The sequence below is a fragment of the Arachis ipaensis genome, chromosome B09 (genome assembly GCF_000816755.2).
Source record: "Arachis ipaensis cultivar K30076 chromosome B09, Araip1.1, whole genome shotgun sequence".
NCBI lineage: Eukaryota > Viridiplantae > Streptophyta > Magnoliopsida > Fabales > Fabaceae > Arachis > Arachis ipaensis.
The window spans coordinates 23,170,560-23,178,863 of NC_029793.2; the positions used below are offsets into that span (position 1 = coordinate 23,170,560).

The 8,304-nt window shown below is 37.0% G+C and overlaps 1 pseudogene; it reads right to left on the reverse strand.

Moving 5' to 3' along the window:
* The window catches only part of LOC107615293, a 67,130-nt pseudogene extending 62,595 nt beyond the window's left edge, over positions 1-4,535 (reverse strand).

Sequence of the window (8,304 nt, forward strand, 5' to 3'; positions counted from 1 at the left end):
GGCCAAGCCTTGCTTGTGTGCGTTGCCAAGGAACACGTCCCTTGTTTCTGGCGTTGGCAACGCCCTCGACCTTCTCCTTGGCTCAGCTCCTTGCTTGCCTGCGTTGCCATCAAACACTCACTCCTTTCTCCAAGTTGGCAACGCCAACATTTGCTCTCCAGGGTGCTTNTCTTCTTGACTCTTCTCTCATGCCTAATGTTTCCCAGAATTTGAGTTTCAATCCTTTGCCTAAATATGAACTATGATATATTATTGGAAATCTCTTGATGTCTACTTTCCAATGCCACTGAAATCACCTCATTTGGACCTTCCTAGCTCAAGTTATGCTCCATTGAAGAGGGTAAGGTCAGGCTGCCTTGGTTGGGCGTTTTTGCCAAACACTTCACCAATAACGCCCATGACAACGCCTCTAGCCCAGATTTCTTGGCCTGGGCGTTGTTGCCCAAGTTGCCAAGGAACACGCCAGGCCATTTTAGCCTTGGCAACGTGTTCGACCCCCTCTCTTGGCTCATTCATTCTTCCTTGAATCTCAACCTCATTTTCTTGTTTTTGGGCCTAAAGATGACTCTGATTCGAGCTTCCATTTCATGCTTCACTCTGGACTATTATATATGGTTGGAAAGCTCTGAATGTCAGCTTTCCAATGAAATTGAAAGCACTCAATTTGGATCTCTACAACTCAAGTTATGCTCGTTTGAAGAAGACATGGTCAGGCTGCCAAAATCGCACACGTTTTTGGTAAAAACGCCCTTGTTTCCAGCGTTGACAACGCCAGCTTTTGAAGCTTCAAAATGAATGCCAACCCCATACTATCATATATGGTTGGAAAGCTCTGGATGTCTACTTTCAAATGCCGTGAGTGGCGTTATTGGCAATAACTCCAGGCTTAATGCACGTTGGCAACGTGCATGTGGTTTTCCTGGGAGTGAGCTTTGAGACTTGGGCGTTGTTGGCCCAAGTTGTTGCTAACAACTTGCTCTTCTTCTTCTTGACTCTTCTCTCATGCCTAATGTTTCCCAGAATTTGAGTTTTAATCCTTTGCCTAAATATGAACTATGATATATCATTGGAAAGCTCTTGATGTCTACTTTCCAATGCCACTGAAATCACCTCATTTGGACATTCGTAGCTCAAGTTATGCTCCGTTGAAGAGGGTAAGGTCAGGCTGCCTTGGTTGGGCGTTTTTGCCAAACACTTCACCAATAACGCCCATGACAACGCCTCTAGCCCAGATTTCTTGGCCTGGGCGTTGTTGCCCAAGTTACCAAGGAACACGCCAGGCCATTTCAGCCTTGGCAACGTGTTCGACCCCCTCTCTTGGCTCATTCATTCTTCCTTGAATCTCAACCTCATTTCCTTGTTTTTGGGGCCTAAAGATGACTCTGATTCGAGCTTCCATTTCATGCTTCACTATGAACTATTATATATGGTTGGAAAGCTCTGAATGTCAACTTTCCAATGAAACTGAAATCACTCAATTTGGATCTCTACAACTCAAGTTATGCTCGTTTGAAGGAGACATGGTCAGGCTGCCAAAATCGCACACGTTTTTGGTAAAAACGCCCTTGTTTCCAGCGTTGCCAACGCCAGCTTTTGAAGCTTCAAAATGAATGCCAACCCCATACTATGATATATGGTTGGAAAGCTCTGGATGTCTACTTTCAAAGGCCGTTGAAATCACCTCATTTAGAGTTGTGTAGCTCAAGATATACTCCATTGAAGGAGGTAAGGTCAGGCTGCCTTGTTGGAGTTGTTGTGGATAACGCCCCTATATTCCAAGTTGGCAACGCCAGCTTCCTTTTCTTGGACATCCTCCATGCTTGGGCGTTGTCACCAAACACTCTAGCTCTCCCTGGAGTTGGCAACGTGCTCGACTACTCTTCAATGCTCCATTCTTGTTGCTTGGCGTTGCCTTGGATAACGCCTATGGTTCTTGGCGTTGGCAACGCCAGCTCCTCTTCCTCCTGGGCCAAGCCTTGCTTGTGTGCGTTGCCAAGGAACACGTCGGTGGCATTCAAGAGAATCCAGAAAGTCTAAACCTTGTCTGTGGTATTCCGAGTAGGATTCAATGATTGAATGACTGTGACAAGCTTCAAACTCGCGAGTGCTGAAGGAAAGTGGAGGTTCAGAGGAACGAAGGCATCTCCATACGCTTATCTGAAATTCTCACCAATGATTTACATAAGTATTTCTATCCTTCTTTTATTATTAATTTCGAAAACTCCATAACTATTTTATATCCGCCTGACTGAGATTTACAAGGTGACCAAAGCTTGCTTCATACCAACAATCTCCGTGGGATCGACCCTTACTCACGTAAGGTTTATTACTTGGACGACCTAGTGCACTTGCTGGTTAGTTATGCAAAGTTGTGAAGATATGTTTAGACCATGGTTTTGTGCATCCGTTTTTGGTGCCATCACCAGGGAATCAATTTTGAACAATAATTCACAACCTGAGTAACAATTTCGCATACCAGTTACCTACCAAATTGTTCCATGGGTTTCGTAGAGCTCGTCGCGGTGAACGCGTAGTCGCAAACGGTTCGTCAATCGGAGCTTCGGATCAAAAGTTATTGAGAGATGAAATTGAGTGAGGGTTTGGAAACTTACCACACGTTCTTCCCCCTCCTCGGCATCCTCAGCATGTTTTACGTGCCGGAAGGAAATGAAATGAGCTTCAGCTCAGTATATATAATAAGTTGGTTGGGCCCACGGGCCCAGTTCGGGTCCGGTTCAACCAGTTTGGCCTGTTCGGCCCAATTTTGGGCCAAATTCTTTGAAATTAGTGTCAAAATTCTCGTTTTAAAGAGATCTATCCTATTTTGATATTGGTTTTGCACTTTTAATTTTCCTATTAAATTCAATTTATTGACTAATTATTTACCGATTTTAGCGGGGTTTACAACTTTGCTATCGCCCAAAGTATTATCTGTAAGTCAATACAACCAGTCAGTGTGTACTGATAATATATGTCATACATCAAAATTTGCATGACAATATGGGAAAGCAACTTAATTGTGCTTTCACAAATACCTGTGTCTTTTGCTTTTCTAGATTGAGTCTACAATACCTATGTGGACCTTCATTTACACCTACCAGATTTTGATGATCATCAACATTACTATGAGTATCATTTTTAAAACGAGATTGTAGCAGTTATCAATGATAGATGATTTTAAACATCTTTTGTGTTTGTAAACAAACAAAATCAGTGAAGCAACAATATCTTCATATTAACAGAATAAATATGTCTGATGAGAATCCTCCATAGTTCTAGTGCTTTATGATTCGGGTATCTAACAAAAAGTAATTTCTATATAATACCAGGATTTGTTAGCCATCCAAATGGAAGCATGTCCAAATCATGCCAGGATTTCCCATTTAAGCCAGTTTCTCCTATCAGATTAGCAATTGCAAAATCCCTGATTCAAAATTGAATAAACTAACTTTATTGTATAGCCAAGGATGGAGAAGCATCATTATTGAAAGGTAATATGAAGTGATACAATGCAAGCACCCAAACTGAAATAGATCAATTTAATAACCTCGTTACGTCGAATTGACGTTTTACATCCCACCATGTATCCCATTCATCTCCTATAATACGATACATGCTGACCAGTCCAATGACATCCTTGGCCATGGCTGGTGTCACACTAGTTCCAGGAGACAAGGAATATAGAATGGAGCGATCAAGCTTCCTTAGAACCTGAAATGACATGTCACATTGTAAATTGGTCAATGAATCTGCCAAGATATTTACTGATCAGGAGTAAAGGAAACTGCATAATACCTCTGATACATAGCTTATTTCACTTAAATCTAAGTCATCACCAAATACACAGTCATATTTCACTGCAAGTATAAAACAAATTACTGGTTGCTAAATTTTAAATACCATTGAGTAATTTCTTCATACATGAATAAACAAATATAATCTTCTTTACCTTTTTTAATTCAGAGTATCCCTTAATTAGTACATAAAAAATAATCAATCTAATCTTCAAGATTTACTCACCTATCTAACAAATGAAAACATAATCCATGGTTGACTATTTTTAAAAGTGTGGCCAAAAGATAATCCTTTTCTTAATTTTAGTTGAACTAGAAGCTTTGAAATTTGATATATGAAAACACTGACTGAAAGTTATAGAACCACTAAAATATCAACTCTATCTCACTCTTCCTAAACAACAATCTCCCAAAAAGAAATAGTACACATAGTGTATAGAAGGAAAGCTGATGCATTATACTGTTTAAATTTATCTGAGACATGAGTATGATGATTATCACATATATAAATTGACTATAAATTGTATCTCAATTACCAAAATAAACACCCCATGAACCATACTACTCATAAAGGGATCTCAATAAAGCTTTCCCAGCTCCTAATGATGTACTTACACTCACGAAACCATGAGGCATCCATGCACAAGCCCTTGCTGGGATTGCTATCTCTTTGGCACCCCAAACTCGACCAAATTCTTGATAAGCACCTCCCTTATAAATTGAAAGAAGAGGAATTGAAGGTCAGCAACAAAATTTAGCTTAAGGTAAAAACAACATTCCCAAATCTTTATCCAAGAAACTCAGCTGCCATGACCAACATTAGCTTGGAAAGAACAATGACTTATCTCTAAAAACAACATTCCCAAATCTAATTTTTTTTATATGCGCTATTGTGACTAAACTACAAATGGTAGTTAGATTAGTTGTTTACTGATTAACAATGCTTAGTTAAAGTAGTGATTAACTAGATTAGTAGTTTTTCTAGAGTTTAGGTAGGTTTCTAATGTTAGATTAAATAGGCAGTAGAAATAAAATGAGAATGTAAATTAGTTTAATTTTTTAGATTTAATGTAATTCTTAAGCTTTAGGTTAAAGGCCTAGTAATTTAGTTAAAAATCTAAGTCGTTCAAAATTTATTTAGTTTGGGTTGGTTAAAATTTTTAATAATTTAATTTAGCTTAATTTATTTAGAATTAATATATTTAGGGTTATTTAGGATTAATTATTTAGGATTAAATTATTGAGGATTAATTTATTTAATGTAACTTGTGATGGTTCTAAAATAAATTTTTTCATCATGGTACAGCCAGATCGATGTATTACCAGCATGAGGAGGCAGCATGGTATGACCCTAGATGACAGGTTCATACCATACCTGCACATGGCCGGCTTAGCCCCCCTTGCGAGGCTCAACGACCACTAGTTTTGGTTGGATAAGCTGCTGGTCAGTGCATTTTTAAAGCGGTGATGGCCTGAGACTCACACTTTTCATATGTCATTCGGAGGGTGTAGGATTACGCTTTAGGATGTTGTGTACCATTAAGTGCTTCCCATCGACGGACATTACGTCAGCAGATGCTTGACAGAATTCCAGCAGTTCATTGATGGCGGGAGACCTGCATGGGATTGGTTCCAGGAGTTGTTGGGTGTGTTGCCTTCGGCGGATTGCATCGACAAGTTCATGGTGAAGTGCACTTGGATGCAGGAGACATTCAGTCACCTTTCCCACGATGCAGACGAAGAGACAGTTAGGAGGTATGTGAGGGCACACATCAGGATGCTATTATCCACCCAGCTCTTCGGTGACAAGTCCGGTACACGCATGCATATCCGGTGGCTACCATACGTTGCAAGATTGGAGGATATAGGTGGATACAGCTGGGGATCTGCTGCTTTGTCGTGGTTATACCGATGCTCATGCCGTGTGGCCAGCAGGTGTAACAGCCCAGACCACCCGCTAACACGATATTGTCCGCTTTGGCACACAAGGCCTCACGTTTTTCCATTGACGATAGGGATGATAGCCGAAGCCCCCACACTCACTTGTCAAAACGCGTCATGGTAGGGAGAGGTATCCACACCCTTATAAGGCATGCTTCATTCCCCTCCCCAACCGATGTGGGACCTTACAATCCACTCCCCTAAGGGAGCCCAGTGCCCTCGCTGGCACATCGATTCGGGCTCCGGCTCTGATACCATCTGTAACAGCCCAGACCACCCGGTAGCACGATATTGTCTGCTTTGGCACACAAGGCCTCACAGTTTTGCCTTTGACAATAGGGATGATAGCCGAAGCCCCCCACACTCACTCGTCAAAATGCGTCATGCTAGGGAGAGGTATCCACACCCTGGTTAAGTTAGTCGGTCCGTTGCAGCTCCTCCAGTCATGGATCTTTTGGCGGTTCCTGGGTTTTAGGCTGGATGGGTTTGACGCCTTTCATTAGCCATTGGTAGTGAAATAAAACTTGCAAATATTTGTCACTGTATATCACAAATGAGTCGTACTTCACCCCATCTCGAATAATAGAAATCGGGATTTGATAATATAACTTCTCAATCCGTTTCATTCCATGCAGACCTAATTTCTGTAGTACAGTATTATGATAATCAACTAGGCTCATAGAAGGTCTGATAAAGATGCTCAACGAATCTTTATCAATAAACTTAATTCTCGATCGCGTTTTTTTCTTAATTGTGCCTTTGTAGTGCACAAGAACTAGAAAGCTATCCTATGTAGCCATTTTAAGTGTCACTCTAATTGAGGATTCAACATGTTGTTGGTATTTATATAAGTTAGACATCTACTTTAAATCGAATTAAATTAATTTGATTTAGAATTTAGTAGAGTCGATTTACCCTATGGTCTTTTCTTCCGTAAATTGAATTCACTTCATTCGATTTACTTTAGTGCATGCATTATACCAAGTAAATCGAATCTAATAAGGTCGATTTACTACCATCAACCCTAAATTGAATTTCATTAATTCCATTTACTACGAAAACCCTAAATCAAATGTATTCAATTCGATTTACATATGCATGACTAAATCGACATAAATGAATTCGATTTATATTAAAATAGGCTACCCACGTAACGCTTCTTAGTTTAGGAGATTCATGTAAATTTGGTTCTTATTTCATTTGTTTAAGTGATTTGCCCTATATTATTAATATTATAAACCAATCATATATAATGATAATTATTTGTTCTTAAAATAGATAATTAAATCTATTTAGTAGTAATTAAAAATGTTTTTTCCTATTTTAAAGGATCACAATTCTATTATATTATTATATTGTATGAATGTAGAATTAAGTAAAACTAATATTAAAAACATTAATATGAAAGAAAATTAACAGTTAAAAAAATATTATCATATATAATTAGATTATATATCAATCTTGCATAATTAAAATTATTTGTTCTTAAAATAAATAATTAAATTAATTTACTATAATTAAATTTTTTTATTTTAAAATAGACCAATCATATCATTATTACCGTTATATATGAATGCATAATTATAATTGACAATATTTTATATAATTATAATACTTTGCGTAACTATCATTATTTCTATTATTTAAATTATTAATACACAAAACCTAACTCATTTAAAATAATTTTAATTGTACTAATTTTTTTATTAACGTTATAATAAAATATCTATATAGAAAGAGAAAAATATATTATTAGTTGCACTAAAAATTTTTATTAATGTTTTTCTTTGATCCAATCATGCAGAATTATACTTATTTATCTTTAAAATTGTTAATCAAATTAATTTAGCATTAATTAAAAAAATATTTTCCTATTATCAATATTATTAAACTACTATTATATGAATGCATATTTATTTTAATCAATTATGTAAGTTAATATTAAGAAACATTAATACAAAAAAAAGTTATCATTTAAAAATAAACTATCGTATATTATTATTTATTATATACCAATTACGTATAATTATAGTTATTTTTCTTTTAGACATAATTTTTAATTTTGTCTAAAAATTCGCACGTGAGTTTCAATTTAGTCTTTAAAATTTTAATTGCTTCTATTTAGTCTATAAAATTTTACAAACATGACTCATGTTAGTCTCAAAAAGCAGATACCACATTGAATTCTTGAAAACGATGCCGTTTCAGTTTTGGCGCTCAAAAAGTCTAAAAAATAATATCGTGTCAACCCTCTTTTGGCATATTGATATTGACTGTTCTTCTTCTTTCCTCCAAAAGCAAGTGATACAACGTTATTTTCGGGCTATTTGAGCACCAAAAATAAAATAACATTAACGGAACGCTTACTTACTAAACAGTTGAGTGCCGCGTTAGACTACTGAAAATGATGTTATTTTGCTTTGGGCGCTCAAATAACCCAAAAATAATGTCATATCACTTGCATTGGGAAATAAGAAGAAGAACAGTCAACATCCACGCCAAAAGAGAGTTGATATGGCGTTGTTTTTTTACATTAATTTAGCATTAATTAAATTTTTTTTCTTATTAT